We start from the raw sequence: 15,160 nt of genomic DNA, 5'->3' as shown, positions 1-15,160 counted from the left end.
ATTTAGCAAGAGTCTTAAGATTATACATTTAGGAACTAATTCAATGTTTGGTACATTCTTCATGCGATGGATGGGCTTGATGAAGTGTTACCACCTGTTTCCCAAAGTCTGGTTTAAAGCCGCCTAGTAGGGGTCTTAAATCTCCACTTCTAGCACCCCCACCGGTAATCCCTCCCACCCCCAGGGGGCAGCAGTGCCCACTCTGGGAACCACTGTTCTAGAGGTTTCGTGTGATGGGTTTGGTGGGGCAGCCATCAAGGTGTACCTCCTAAGCCTTCAATTCACCAGGCAGGAAACCACATTGGCTGTTTTGCAAGGAACAATGTATTCCGTACATGTATTCTGGTTCTTGTTGCTTAATTGGTGTGAAGCCTTGAGGTCTCCTGGCACAGAGCGGAAGGTCGGTGGTGGACAGCCAAAGCAATTATGCTAGAACAGCCTTCTCCAGGTCCCTGAAGAGTCTTTACAAATCATTGAATGCTCCAGTTCAAGGGAGCGCAGCCTTAGGGGAACTCACAGAATCGCAGTGTTGGAGGGTACCCCCAAGGGTCATCTAGCACAACCCCTGCAATGCAGGAATCTAGATCTAAAGGTTGTAGCACTGGTGGCTTCATGGTGTAGAGAAAAGGTGAGTAAGAGGTATGTGAAATTATGCATGGCAAGAAGGAAGGTGGTAGAGAAATGCTTTTCTCCCTCGCATTAACAATAGCGCTCCTGAACATCCAAGGACACAGCATGTTGGAGGATTCTGGACAGGGAAACGGAAGCAGTTCATGCAGCACAGAGTTCAAATGTGGACATTGCTCCCTCAAGAGGCAATGGTGGCCACCAATTTGCATAGCTTTAAAAGAGGATTGGACAAGGATAACTGTGACTTTAAGGATAAATGGGAACCTTTCACAAAGTATTTGAAGACGCAACAAAGCGAACTGGACTCCTTGGCAGGTTTTGAATAAACATTCACAATTTTTTTACTGATAATAATTAGCTAAACAGCTGGAGGATCTATACAACTCTGTAACATGCAGAAAACAGCCTTATTGGAGAAACCAAAGACTGGAACTGAGGGAAGTCGTGGGGTGGGGTGGGGTGGGGTGGGGGGATGGGTTTTATGGGGGGGGAGGAAAAATGGGGGGAAATAAGGATATGTTTTTGGAAAATATGTTTTGTTATAACTTTGAATAAAAAATTATTAAATAAAAATAAAAATAATAATAAAATAAAAGAGGATTGGACAAATTCATGGAGGAGGAGGAGGAGGAGGCTACCCATGGCTATTAGACATGCTGGCTCAGCTCTGCCTCCACAGCTGGAAGCAGCAATGTTTCTGAGTAACAGTTGCTGGAAATCAAAGAAAGAGAGCGAGAGAGAGTTTGTGAGTTTTCCAGAGGCAACAGTTCAGCCACTGTGAGAACAGGACACTGGACTAAGGTTACCAGACATACCCGTTTACTGGGGACAGTCCCCAGATTTACAAATCAGTCCCCTGACAAAATCCATCTATTTAGTAGGAAGTTGAAAAGTGTCCCCGGATTCATTGGGGAAAAAATCTGGTAAGTTTACGCTGGACTGGAAGGGCCAATGGCCTTAGCAGCAGGCTCTTCTTACACTATTATAGGAACCACAGCAGGGTATGTTGCTCTGGGGTTCAGGTTCTGGATTTCCATTTGGGGAATCTAGTTCAGGGGTCAGCAAACTTTTTCAGCAGGGGGCCAGGACACTGTCCCTCAGACCTTGGGGGGGGGGCAGACTATATTTTGAAAAAAAATATGAACGAATTCCTATGCCCTACAAATAACCTAGAGATTTATTTTAAATAAAAGCACACATTCTACTCATGTAAAAACACCAGGCAGGCCCCACAAATAACCCAGAGGTGCATTTTAAATAAAAGGACTACTCATTCTACTCATGTAAAAACATGCTGATTCCCGGACTTTAGAAGGCGATTGGGCCGGATCTGGCCCCCGGGCCTTAGTTTGCCTACCCATGATCTAGTTGAATGCATCTGGAAATCAAGCCTTATGAGGAATGGTTGAGGTAACTGAGTATGTTTATCCTGCATAAGAGAGGACTAAGAGGGAACATGGGAGCCATTTTGGATGGCCACCTGTCAGGGCTTCTTTAGTTGTGATTCTTTCCTACATTGCAACTCTACAATTATATAAGTTCCAAATACTAAAAGGTTTTCTTTGAACCACAATCAATCAATCAATCAATCTTTGCCTGTTTGGGTCTTGCTCTTTTCCCGCTACCTGAAATACCCTTTTAAGTCAGCTTTGTCCAACAGGTCGATCTGGATCGACTTGTAGATCATGTGATTGTTTCTCGTCCATCTTTGTCAATCTCTCTCTCCCCAAACAGCCCTTTCTCTGAGGAGCCTGCTTGCAGGGCATCTCTCTCTCTCTCTCTCTCTCTCTCTCTCTCTCTCTCTCTCTCTGTGTGTGTGTGTGTGTAAAGCGATGAGCTCTCTCACTGAGCGCAACGAGGCTTACGTCCGAGTAAACATGCGCGAGGGAGTGGGGGACCCTTCCTGGCTGCTGCCCTTCCAGGAGGGGAGCGGTGTGTGTGTGTGTGTGTGTGTGTGTGTGTGTGTAGAGCCCTGTGGTTTAGGTTTACTGGAAAATAAGGGGTGGGTTGGATCTAGGGGAAAGGGCTTCTACATTCACTTCTTAAGGTAGTGCTTGAAGGCTGTCAACCCTGCAGTTCAGTTTACCCAATTTCTGTTTCTAACTATGAGGGAAACCCTGACTCACTTGAAAAACAGCAAGAGTCCTGGGGTACTTTAGAGACTTAACACATTTATTATGACATGAGCCTTTGTGAACAACAATCCGTGCATCATGTTCTGATTATGTAGTACCCTATCCTCATGGTTATTTTCTTATGTTATTTCAAGTATACAAAGTATGTATTTTTAAAAATATATTGATTCATAATGAACTTTGCAGGTTTTATGGAAGCGACTATCATTTGTTATTATTTTTATCATAAGCTAAGCCAAATATAATATATTTAAGTTGAAGAATGACAATGGGAGAGTGTGGTAGATCACTGCCAGTTTTTTGTATTGGATGGTAGATCTCAGGCTACTTATGGTTGGACATGCCTGCTTTAAGTGCACTGATCCATTAATGTTCTACCTGGGATGCTGAAGATTCAGTCTGAAGCCTTTTGCAAGGAAAACAAGCATTGCAACGGGGATATGTGCTTCCTTCCCTTCACCCCCATGAAGACACCCCCATGGCGGAATTGCCCATAATTCATTGTAAGATATCACTCCACATTTTCACACCAGGGATGCATCTCCCCCTTCGCAAAGCACATTCTCATCCCCTGGAATAGTGAACACATGTTTCCAGGAAGAATAAAGAGTGCGAGCATCTGCTTTGCGAAGCATCTATGGCACATTAAGTGCATGCCAATTAAACCCTGCCTTGCCTCCCTGCTTTGTTCCAGGGAAGTCTGCATGAAACTCTTTGCTGCCAGTTACCAAGATCCCTAGGATCAGAATGTGTAAAAGTGAGAAGTAATATCCTAAGGCACCCGACATTGTGGGGGCGGACATCAGGGACCAGGCCTCCTCCCAATGAGACATTCACCCACCAGGCTGCTCTGCTCTGTGTGGCCTCGCTCAATACTGTGGGGCCCAGGGTGACTTCCCTCCAGGACATGCCTTGTTGCAAGATGCCACATTTTCTGGGGTGACATCCCACCAGACTGCACAGCGTCGGGGACCACATCCCTCTAGGCTGTGTAGTGTCTCCTGATGTTTAGCCTGCAGAAGACAAAACTGGGACTTGACATGAGAGCCACCTTCAGATATCTGAAGGAATGTCCCATGGAAGATAGAGTAGGGTTACCAAATGTCCCTGTTTCCCGGGGACAGTCCCTGGATTTGCGAATCTGTCCCTGGACAAATTTGATCCCCGGAATGTCCCGGATTTCATCTAATGTCCCCTGGAAACGTGGCAGCAGCAGCCTCAGCAGCCCGGAGCCAGCCTGGTAGTGCACTTGGCTCTGGCTGGCTTCAGGAGTTGCTTGCCGCCGTGCCATCCGCCATTTTGCCTCGCTGGAATTTGCCATATGATAGTGGTGCAGGGGCTCTAAGATGCAGCTTCCGGGCTGCCTCCACCTTCCCTGACCCCAGCAACTAAGCTGTGAAGGGAGGCTTCATGCTGCCTATAGGAGCAGCCTCCCAACTCCTACTTGCGTGCAAGCAGGAGCAGGGTGGGGATCTCTCAGCTGTGAAGGGAGGCTTCACGCTGCCTATCAGAGCTTGTGTGCAAGCAGGAGGGGGCAGGGACCTCTCAGTTAGGCAACGGGAAGCCTCCCTACCCAGCTGAGGGATCCCCACCCCCTCCTGCTTGCACGCAAGTAGGAATGGGATTGGGGCTGCTCCAATAGGAAGGGAGGCATCACACTGCCTGAGCCTCACCGCCACCGCTCTCGGCCCTCCTTCTCTGCCTTCCATGCCTGACCCACCGCACACCACTTCCCCACCACCACCACTGAAGAACCAACAACTCAGGGGCTGCCCAGGCTCATGGAGAAAGGAGACAGAAGCTTTGGAGGAAGGGGAAATGTGGCGGTTGAGGTCAAGGCGGCGGCCACCCCTCTGCCACCACCATCGCTGCAGCACCAACGTCCCGAAAGTGTAGTATTTGTTTATTTGTTTTTTGTTTTTGTTTGTTTGTTTGTTTATAGTGTCCCCCCATTCATTGGGGAAAATCTGGTAACCTTAAGATAGAGCAAACTTGTTTTCTCCTGCTCTGGAGAATCCAATGGGTTCTAATGACAAGAAAGGAGGGTGGAATTGTTGGACAGTGAGACTTTTACTCTCAAGGTCATGTGTTCAAGCCCCAAGTTTGGCAAAAGATTCCTGTATTGCAGGGGGCTGGACTAGATGACCCCCGTGGTCCCTTCCAATTCTACAATTCTAGGATACTATGATAGATGATGATGGTGTTTCCTGCTTGGCAGGGGGTTGGACTCGATGGCCCTTGTGGTCTCTTCCAACTCTATGATTCTATGATTCTATGATTAAACATTGGGAAGAAGAACCATTTGACAGTAGAACTGATCGTCTCAGAAGGTGGTGGGCTCCTCTTCCTTGGAGGTCTACAAGCAGGAGTTGGATGGCTATCTGCCAGGGATGCTTTAATTGCAATTCCCTCATTGAAGAGAGTTTGACTAGATGAGCCTTGGGGTCCCTTTCAACTCTACAATTCTATGATGTTCAAATACAATGTTGTTTGTCAGCTCTCTCACACACAGAATAATAGAATCTTAGGAGAAAATGGAAGGGACCCCAAGGGTTGATTGATTACCTAATCAATTAATTGGTTGATGGGGCAAGGAGACTAACACACTGAAAATCTTTAATTGGATGCTACGCTTCATGGCCACAAATTCTATGAAATGTTAATCAAAGCCTTGCTCGGCTTTTGTTTTGGAAATGCAGGCACCATTCTTTCTGGCTTTTTCTTTGCAGGGTTTTTTTGTGATTGATGGATTGATGGATTTCGTAACATTTATACCCCCGCAAAAAACCAACAACCCTTAAAGTGATTTACAAAAGAGATAAAAGAGAAAGCTACACTTTGGAACTCTCTGCCTCTTGAGTATCAGGCAGATGCCTTCATTTTTGTCTTTTCTGCTAAAAACCTTTTGGTTTAGTCAAGATTGCTTAGATATTTAGAAAGCTGGTGTGAATTTAAATCTGCTTCTAGTCTATTGTTATTTTAACATTCTGCATGTCTTAAAACTATTGCTGTTAATTTTTCTTAGTGTGGATTATATTGTTTTATCTTTTGTGTAAACCCTTCCAACTCTACAATTCTATGGTTCTATGAATAATGAAAAGAAAATTAAAATGCTTTCCAGAATAAAACTCATTTTGTATTTCTAAGTTACGAAAATATTAGCGTTCTGGAATAAAATTTAATACGTTTGCTACATAAATCACAAAGGTTCACAATTCACTGTTGTTTCTTTCAGCAATGGCAAGACATAGAATCATAGAATTATGGAGTTCAAAGGGACCTCTGGGGTTATATAGTACAACTCTCTGCAATGCAGGAATCAGACCGAATGCAGGAATCAGCGATGGTTTTCAGCAAGTATATTTCAGTAGTTCTGGTGTTTGGTCAAAGGAGGATGCTGCTCCCCACCTCCCAACACAACTGCTGGACCTTTACCTCCTCCTTCTGGGGCCCCTCCACCTGTACAAGGATCATCTTTACCCTCTGAGAATGGCTTAAAGCACTAAGAAAAGCCATTAAAAATTAATTTTCCACCCTGTCTGTCAGAGTTTTACTCCAGCCCAGGAATGTGCTCAACAAGCAGAACTGATCAGCAAAATCCAAAATGGCATCACCCATGCAAAGTCACATCTGCTCCTGTTGTGAATGTGTTATTATTAGTGGCAGTGATGCAATTACAAAAAATCCTATCTTTCCTTCCTTCCTTATAAAATGGAGGGTTTTGTTGGTTTTTTTGCTGCTGACAGCTGGGTGATTTTCTACAGTTTTCAAGCTTGGAGAGCCAAGTTCACTGAATCATAGAATGATAATATATGGAAGGGATCTCCAAGTGTCATCTAGACCGCCCCATGCAAAGCAGGAGTCCCAGCTAAAGAATCCCTGACCAGCCAACCTCAATCCAGACACACTAGATTTCTGGTTGGAGAAATGAAGAAGCCAGGCTTGATAGCTTTGTTCTCAGAAGACAGATCCAATATGGCTGCTTGCCTCAAGGTCCAGAGATAGAGTGGGAGTAGGAAGAGGAGGAAGAGGAGGAGAGGAAGAGGAGGAGGAGGAGGAGGAGGAAGCTCTAAACAGGATTCAGTTTAAGGTCCATCAGTCTAAACCAGGGGTCAGCAAACTTTTTCAGCAGGGGGCCGGTCCACTGTCCATCAGACCTTGTGTGTGTGGGGGGACGACGACTATATTTTGAAAAAAAAGAAAGAAAGAACAAATTCCTATGCCCCACAAATAACCCAGAAATGCATTTTAAATAAAAGCACACATTCTACTCATGTAAAAACATGTTGATTCCTGGACCATCCGCGGGCCGGATTGAGAAGGCGATTGGGCAGGATCCGGCCCCCAGGCCTTAGTTTGCCTACCCATGGTCTAAACATTGAAGGGGGAGAAACAGTAGTCAGGATAGAGGTAAAGTGACAAGGATCGTCTAGGAAGTTGGAGGCCTCTTGTTTACTCTGTCCTAACCTCATGCAAATCCCTCTCAGCAAACTTCCAACATTTCCATCTTGACATCATCCTGCACATTGTGAGGGAAAGGCCAAAGCACTAGATTCCCACCCATCAGGACATCCGAGGAGGCCCCGTTCTCCTTGGATCCACCCAATTAAAAATAATTAGCTTTTCTACTATATAACCCCAAAGAACGTATTTCTTTTTTGGCGGGGGGGGGGGAGTCTACCTTCTGCAGCAATGAAGTTAAATAGATATTTGTTTATCCTTTTATTAGACAAGGCCAATTAAAATTTTATGCTTGAAAAAGCTGATTCCCCCCCACTTCAAATGGAGAGGCTGAACATACATATATCTTGATGGAATAGATCACCAGACCTGGCCTCATCAACAGCCTGGCTAAGTGGATTATTTATTTATATTTTTAAAAAGGAAACTACTCAAATGCACCCATTCATAAAATGGTAATTGAACCTCCCCCCCCCAAAAAAAAAAAAGAGAGGAGAAAGGTGACGATTAAGATGAAAACCTAGCTTATTTACAGCCGCCTGTTCAGGAATGTTGAAGCTGGGAAGAGCTAGGAGTGCCACCCAGAACACTAAATTGTAGAATTATAGAATCATAGAATTTGTAGAGCTGGAAAGGGACCAAAGGGGTCATCTAGTCCAACCCTCTGCAATGCAGGAACATTTTGCCCAATGTGGGGCTCAAACCCTGAGATTAAGAATCTCATGCTCTACCAACTGAGCTACCCAAGGAAAGAAAATAATTGGAGGTGATCCCCAAGAGTCATCTAGTCGAGCCCTCTGCCGTACAGTCCTACAGCCATAGGTTGAGTCCTTCTGAGGCCTCCTTATCATCATCATCATCATCATCATCACTGAATTGTAGAGTTGCACTATAGGGGGTTATACTGGGTGTCCCTTCGAGGGTGTTTGCTATCAACCTTACAATTCTATTATTCACTGCTGGTTTTGAAGCTAAAGTTGAATGGCCACCTGTCAGAGAGTCTTGAACTGTGATTCCTGCATTGCAGGGGGTTGGACTAGATGATGTTTGGGGGCCCCTCCGACTCTACAAATCTATGATTCTATGGCTTTGGAAGGTGGTGGACTCTCCTCTGTTGGAGGTTTTTAAACAGAGTTTAAATGGCCATCTGTCAAGGATTTAAAACAAAACAACAACTCACCCCCCCCTTTTATTTGTTTCTCACCAGAAGGGCAAAGAATACCATCAAAGAGATGCTTGCACAGTAACGGTAAGTTAAATTCTACATCATCATCATTTATTAAATTTGTATACTGCTCTTCACCCAAACATCCCAGTATAGTTCACAACAGAAAAATGCAAATTGAGAATACAAAATACATAATAAAACAAAAGCAGCACCAAAAGGATCCAGAAGTACTTCCAAACTGTACTCCTTCAGAGGGAGTGTAACCCCACCAAGAGGAGGCAACCTCCCATCCATCCATTCTAGGAAACCACCCCCTAACAGTGCCTCTGTCTTACCAGGATTGAGTTTCAATTTGTTGGCTCTTATCCAGTCCATTACCAAGGCAAGAATGTGGTCCAGCACATCAGCTGCCACCCCTGCAGATGTAAAGAAGAAATAGAGCTGTGTGTCATCAGCATATTGCTGGCAACATTCTTCAAACTGCCAGATAATCCCACTCAGTGGATTTATGTAGGTGCTAAACAGAATAGCGGGTAAAACCAAACCCTGAGGAATCCCACATTGAAGGCTCCAGGGGGCTGAATAATACTCCCCATGCATTACCCCCTGGAAATATCTATCCAAGTAGGACTGGAACCACCGCAAACCAGTGCCACCCACCCCTAACTCAGACAGCAGCTCCAGAAGGATGCCATGATCAATGGTCTCAAAAGCCTCTGAGAGGTCAAGGAGAATTGGCAAGGACATACCGGTATCTCCCCTGTGTCCTGGCAGAAGTCATTATACAGGGTGACCAGAGTGGTTTCTGTACACATAGGCACCCAGTAGGGGAGCTGAGGGGGGAGGCAGCACCCCCCAACTTTTCAAATGAAGGGGCTGCCCCCTGTAAAAATTCCATGGCGGCCACATCGCATGTGCAAGCCATGGGGCATCTGCACAAAACGTCAGCACGCCCTACGGTGTGTGCAGCACACCAGCACACTGTAGGGCGTACTGATGTCACACATGCACACCTCAATAGCAGGGGGCAAAGCGGCAGCCCTGAATGTGTGTATGTACAGGTAAGGAGACCTGAAGGTCATGGTTTGAAACACAAGTTCCATTAGACTGTATAAAATTGTTCTGCTGGGGGTCCCTTCCAACTCGTCAATTCTCTGATTCTCTCATTCATTGGAGACCATCTGCCAGGGATTCTTTAGCTGTGCTTCCTGCATTGCAGGGGGTTGAGCTAGATGACACTGATGGGTCCCTTAAAACTAAATAATTCAGTTATTCTAAGAGACAGTGGTTGATCCAGAAAGTCCATGTTGAATTGGACGGTACCAGTCATCGCGTGCATCTGGCCCAGAACTTTCTCATATGTTGCTTCCAACTGCTTCCCTCTGGGGGAAATTATAGCCTGCTCAGGCCCAGAAAAATAAAGGCTTCCCTCCCTCTGATGTGATGCAAGGCAATGTGGAGATTAGCAGTTGAATAGCCCTCCTGATGTTCCCTTCAATCACTATGTAAATACTACAGAGGTGGATGAATGGCAGCAGGATTATGTCTGCTTGCTTGCCTGGCATTGGGTGCCAGAGGCTACCCTGGGCACATCTCTGCAGATGGATCTTTTCAGGCCCTAGGGAGTGGGGATAAAGAGACAAGCATTCATTGATGGAATGTAGCAGTGGGGAATGCTGAATTGGAGAATCATAGAATTGTAGGATTGGAAAGGACCCCTGCGGGTCAGCCACACCAAACACCTGCAATAGAGGGATCACAGCTCAGTAGTGTTGGGGCATCTAGTCCAACCCCCTGCAATGCAGGAAACACAGCCTGAGAATCCCTGACAGGTAGCCATTCAACCTTGGTTTAAAAACCTCCAATGAATCATAGAACTGTAGAGTTGGAAGGGGCCCAAAGGGTCAACTAGTCCAACCCTCTGCAATGCAGGGAACCATAGCTCCCTCTGAAAAACTAGATTCATATGTCTATGAATCTGAAGCTGCATGTGCCATGAATTCCTGCTTCATTTAATCCCCACATCAGTCTTGCATAGCAGAGGCAGCGACTGGCCCCCAAGGTCACACCCAGGAAGCTTCTTGGGGGTTTGGAACCTCATTTTCTCCCAGGTCCCAGTCCAGCACTCCAGGCTGCATCTGTAAGAACTCTAGTGTGGGGTCACCTACACTTTGGAACTCCCTGACTATTGACATCAGGAAGGTGCTTTTGCTGTGCTGTCTTTGGTGCTTGTTAAAGCATTTTTGTTTCGACAAGCCTCCCCAAACTTTTAGAAAGCTGCTGTGAGTTTTTAATCTATGCTTTTAATCTATCATTTGAAAGTTTTGAAATTCTTATTGGCAATTTTATTGGTTTCTGTTTCTTTTTTGGTAAACCACACTGAGATGTGAGGGTTTCTCTGTGTGTGGGGTGGGAGGTTACACTCAAAGGTGTATACATTTTATGAAGGGGGGGGGGGCTTGTCTAGTCTACCTCTTAGGGTTGTTGTGAGGCTTGTGAAATAACCCAGGTGAGGAATGACAAGCGTGTGGGAATGCACTGTTGTTATTCATGCAGAAGTCCAACAAGTTTTTAAAAAGGAAAAAAATAAGAACTGTCACATATGCAAGTATGGTGACTGTCATCTATGACACAACGGTCGTTGAAGCACTTTTAAAATTCCATTTTCTCAGTTCCTTCTGGTGTCTCCTCCAACCTGACGGTTGTTTATCACCCTTCACGGTTGTGAATATTTAACAGTGATTAGGCTTGTCATAACAGCAACGGAGGACAGGAGAGAGGCTGCATAGAATCATAGCATTGTAGAGTTGGAATAGACCCCCAAGGGTCATGTAGTCCAACCTCCTGCAATACAGAAGAGCCACTAGAGGAGTTAATGAGGAAGGTTCACATGGATAGAGGAACAAGGACCCAGCAGTATCAGGAACAAATGGGTGGTCTGAGGCAGGCACAGATCAATTCCAAAGCAGCAAACAGTGTCCCGAGTTTCCTGATACCCTGACTGACTGATTTGAGAACACATGTTCATTATGGTGCAATTTTGTATCATTGGAACATATGTATTTTATTAATATTTATATACATATTAAAGTCTATAATATAGCACTATCAGTCAATAACAATGAAGTGCATTTAGCTAAATCACATCTGTTAATTCTCCCTCTCTCATAATACTGGTGGGACTGGTGGAAATTCAATTAAGCTGAATGTTGGAAGGTTCAGGATGAATAGAAGGAATGACTTCTTGACACAATACAGAGTTTACCTGTGGAACTCACTCCCGCAGGAGGCAGTGATTACCACTGATCTAGATGGCTGTTAAAAAGAATTGGACAAATTCATGGAGGAGGAGAGGGCTTTTAATGGCTGCTAGCCATGATGGCTGTGTTCTGTCTCTACAGCTGGAGGCAGCAATGTCTTTTTTTTCCATTTGCAGGTGGGGATTCTAGTGGTGCCTGTACTTCCATTCAGATGAGTTTACAGTGAGCGATTGGGAATTTTCATATATGAACAAGCATCCTTGTGCATGAACAAACATGCCTTCATCCAGCAAACCCGTTTGCGCACATACAATTACTTGGTGTGAGTTGAGGAGTGCTGGGAAACAGAACGTGTCATCCATGAAACAGAGCTAACTGTGTTTTCTCTCTCTCTCTCCTTCCTTCAGACAAGGAGGACAGTTATTTTTAAACACATGGCCCACATTCCAAACCAGCGTTTGTGTAAATGAAACAGGAAACATCGCTTTCCGATTTAATTTTAAAGCTTATGGACCAGCCTGACACCCAACATTCTCAGGGATTCTTGAGACGCGATTCCAACATTGGAGGGTGTTGGGCCAGATGACCCTTTGAGTCCCTCTCGTTTTTACAGTTCTCTGATTATCTGATCTACAAACTGAAATTCCTTAAGGAATTGTGATAGGGCACATTTAAAAGCCACGAAGAGGCAGGATGTGGCTGAATAATCTTGTGGGGTGAACATGTAATATAAAAATGCATATTGTGGGCAGGTGCTCTGTGTTTGAAAGTATGCTTGTTCATTTATTTATTGCATTCCTAGTTCAGCATTTCTTCCCAGGAGGAAAGTGTCTCTATCTTCCAAGGACAGTCCCAGGGCTACGAAAGCCATCCCAGCTTCTGATTTGATTCTGGATTGTCCCTCTTTTCCCTGCCAGCGCTGAGCTCCGAGAAGACGATGAGCCAGAGCTTCTCCTGAGCAGCAGCGATGGCAGTGGTGGCTGCAAGGCAGCATTTTGTTGCCTCTCTGTGGCCGCTGAATGGCCCCTGCTACCAGCCTCCTCCCTTTGGCAGCTCGTAGTGGCTGCTGGAGAGCAGGCAAGGAGGAGAGGCTGTTACCACCGAGGCCCAGCACAGCGTGATGTGCCAGCTCTGAAGGGCAGGCAGACCACAGGGCTGCTCTGGGCAGGAAGAAAGGAGGAGCAGAGCAGGGTACAGGGAGTCTTGAATAAAATAAAATCAGGATTAAGGTATTTTCTCAGGTGGTGCAGGGCATGTGTGCTCTTGGTGCAGTGGTGGCGTAAGTTTCCTTCTTCTGATAGGAAATACTTTGGGGGGATGACAAAAATGGGGGGTTGAGAGGATCAGTTGGTGGCGGAGTGAGAAATGTCTCTATTTTCATCTGAGGAATGTTGCAGGGTATGCATATATGGTTCCTGCCCCCTTCTCCTTTAACTCCCACAACAACCTTGTGAGGTAGGTTAGTCTGAGAGTGAATGATTGGATCAAGGCCCGTTCCAGCTCTGCAATTCTATGATCCTGGGGTGGAGAAGCCATCTGTCAGATTCTTTAGCTGTGATTCCTGCATTGCAAGGGGCTGTCCTCAAGGACCATTGGGGGTGTCTTCCAACTCTACAATTCAATGATTCTATGGATGACACCCACAGAATGCTAAGAAATCAGCAACCCACAGTTTTTGTGCTTTCTGTAGGTTGGGGGTTGCCTGGAACTCCTCTTAAACAGTGCAGCTATTGAAACAATTTCATCCCTTGCAAATTCCTTGAATGTTCCAGAAGCAGGAGCCAGACAACTGACTCTTCTTCTTCTTCTTCTTCTTCTTCTTCTTCTTCTTCTTCTTCTTCGTTTAGTTAGCCAGCGTTCAGCAAAACTGGGCTTCAGCTATAAGTGTGGGCCTATGGTAGAAACATATGTGGGTGGACTGGTCTGGGCGAGATGACCAGCTTAGGAATTCGGCAAAGGGCCCACTTCATAGATTTGTAGAATTACAGAAATTCATGCTCATTCCTTTTTTGTGTGTTTTTAACTGTTCTCAATTATCTTATGTGTATGTTGCTGTGAGAAGGAGATTCAAAAAGTGATGAATGCATCAATTTTAATTAGCAATAACATTAATGTTAATAATATTTCTTGTTTTTGTGTTCTGAATTGTTTTTATTTATTTTTTTATAATATTTTATTAGGATTTTCACAAAATAACAGAAAAAACAAAAAGAAAACTACAAAAAATAAAAAGCAATTAAAAACAAATCAGTCTTTCAAAACATATCTTACATTTGCTTGTTTCTCGGACCCCCCCCCCCCCCGCACCTCCCCTCTTTGTATTCCAAGTCAGTTTATTTATTCAGCAAATCCTTTCCCTCTTTATGTTTTTAAATAACTTAGGTGTGATTTGAATTCAGTTTATCAATAGCACTAATACTTCTGGTACTAGGTGTTAGGTGTATATTGCTGTGTGATGGAGGCTCCGGAGGTAATTCAAAAAATAATTTTGTTTGTCTGTTTGTTTATATCCTGCCCTTCATCATAAGATCTCAGGGCTGTTCACAGAATAAAATAAAGGATAAAAACAAGTAAAATAAAAACAAAACTGCTAAACAATAACGCCCCTGCCTTCCCACAGACACATTTAAAAGTCTGTAGAATATTAATCAGCCAAAGGCCTGATTTAAAAGGAATGTTTTTGCCTGGTGCCTAAAAATATGTAATGATATATTATATATGATATATAATATCGTTGTTAATAATAATTTAGGTGTAAAACACTGTGAGGTGATGAATAAACCGATTCTGCTTGCCTCCCTCCCCCCACTTTTGAGTTACTTGGATATTAAAGAGACAAAGCGAGAGAATTGTCCTAGTTTTCAGAATGAAAATTCTCTCTCTCTCTCTCTCTCACACACACACAATTGTGTTGCTTTGCTGCCTCTTCTCATTTCTATTCCCAATGGGCTCTCAATGTATTGAGAGACCCCCTCTGGGGGAGAGGTGGGGTGGTGGGTTACAGGGAGGGCATAAAGCATAGGTGACAGGTGGCATGTTGCAAGGATACCGTCCAAAGCATCTCTCTCTGTCTTTCTACCATGTGCTGGGTTGTCTCCTCCGCCCCACCCTGCCCTGGTTCCTCCTTCTCTAGTCTGCTGTCCCCTTCCATCGCTGGGGTTCACTACTCCTTTAAGGACCTAACTAGGTCACTGTCAGGATAAGCATCTGATATGATGGGCGGTGATGAGGTCAATTTCACATTGCTTTGTTCCTGCGGCAAGCGTGTCAGAAGTGATCACTTCCACCCGGGTAGGCAATAATCCGAGAGTCGGGGAGCTCTCTGCAGCCTCCAGCAGCCCCTTTCTGTCAGGAAATGTGGGGTGGGGGAGGCAAATACAGGTCATTCTAACTTATAATTGAGGCATCAGCAGTTGAAGGAGCGGTCATGGGTCTATGCAGGTCTCCCACATCCTTCTGTTGCTACTTTAAAGTATTGTGTTCACACGCGGGGGTGGGGGTATCGT

The 15,160-nt window shown here is 44.9% G+C and overlaps 1 long non-coding RNA gene across 1 annotated transcript in view; it reads right to left on the bottom strand.

The window, feature by feature from the left end:
* Positions 1-15,160, bottom strand: part of LOC310669788 — a 546,967-nt gene that overhangs the window by 36,888 nt on the left and 494,919 nt on the right. The window contains exon 2 of the long non-coding RNA XR_014507390.1: positions 6,872-6,922. This is a non-coding gene — a long non-coding RNA (uncharacterized lncRNA). The remainder of the gene's footprint in view (positions 1-6,871; positions 6,923-15,160) is intronic.

Source organism: Podarcis tiliguerta (genome assembly GCF_965153285.1).
Source record: "Podarcis tiliguerta genome assembly, chromosome: Z".
Taxonomy (NCBI): domain Eukaryota; kingdom Metazoa; phylum Chordata; class Lepidosauria; order Squamata; family Lacertidae; genus Podarcis; species Podarcis tiliguerta.
Note: the sequence above shows the minus strand (reverse complement) of the source record. Positions and strands in the feature narration are given on the sequence as shown.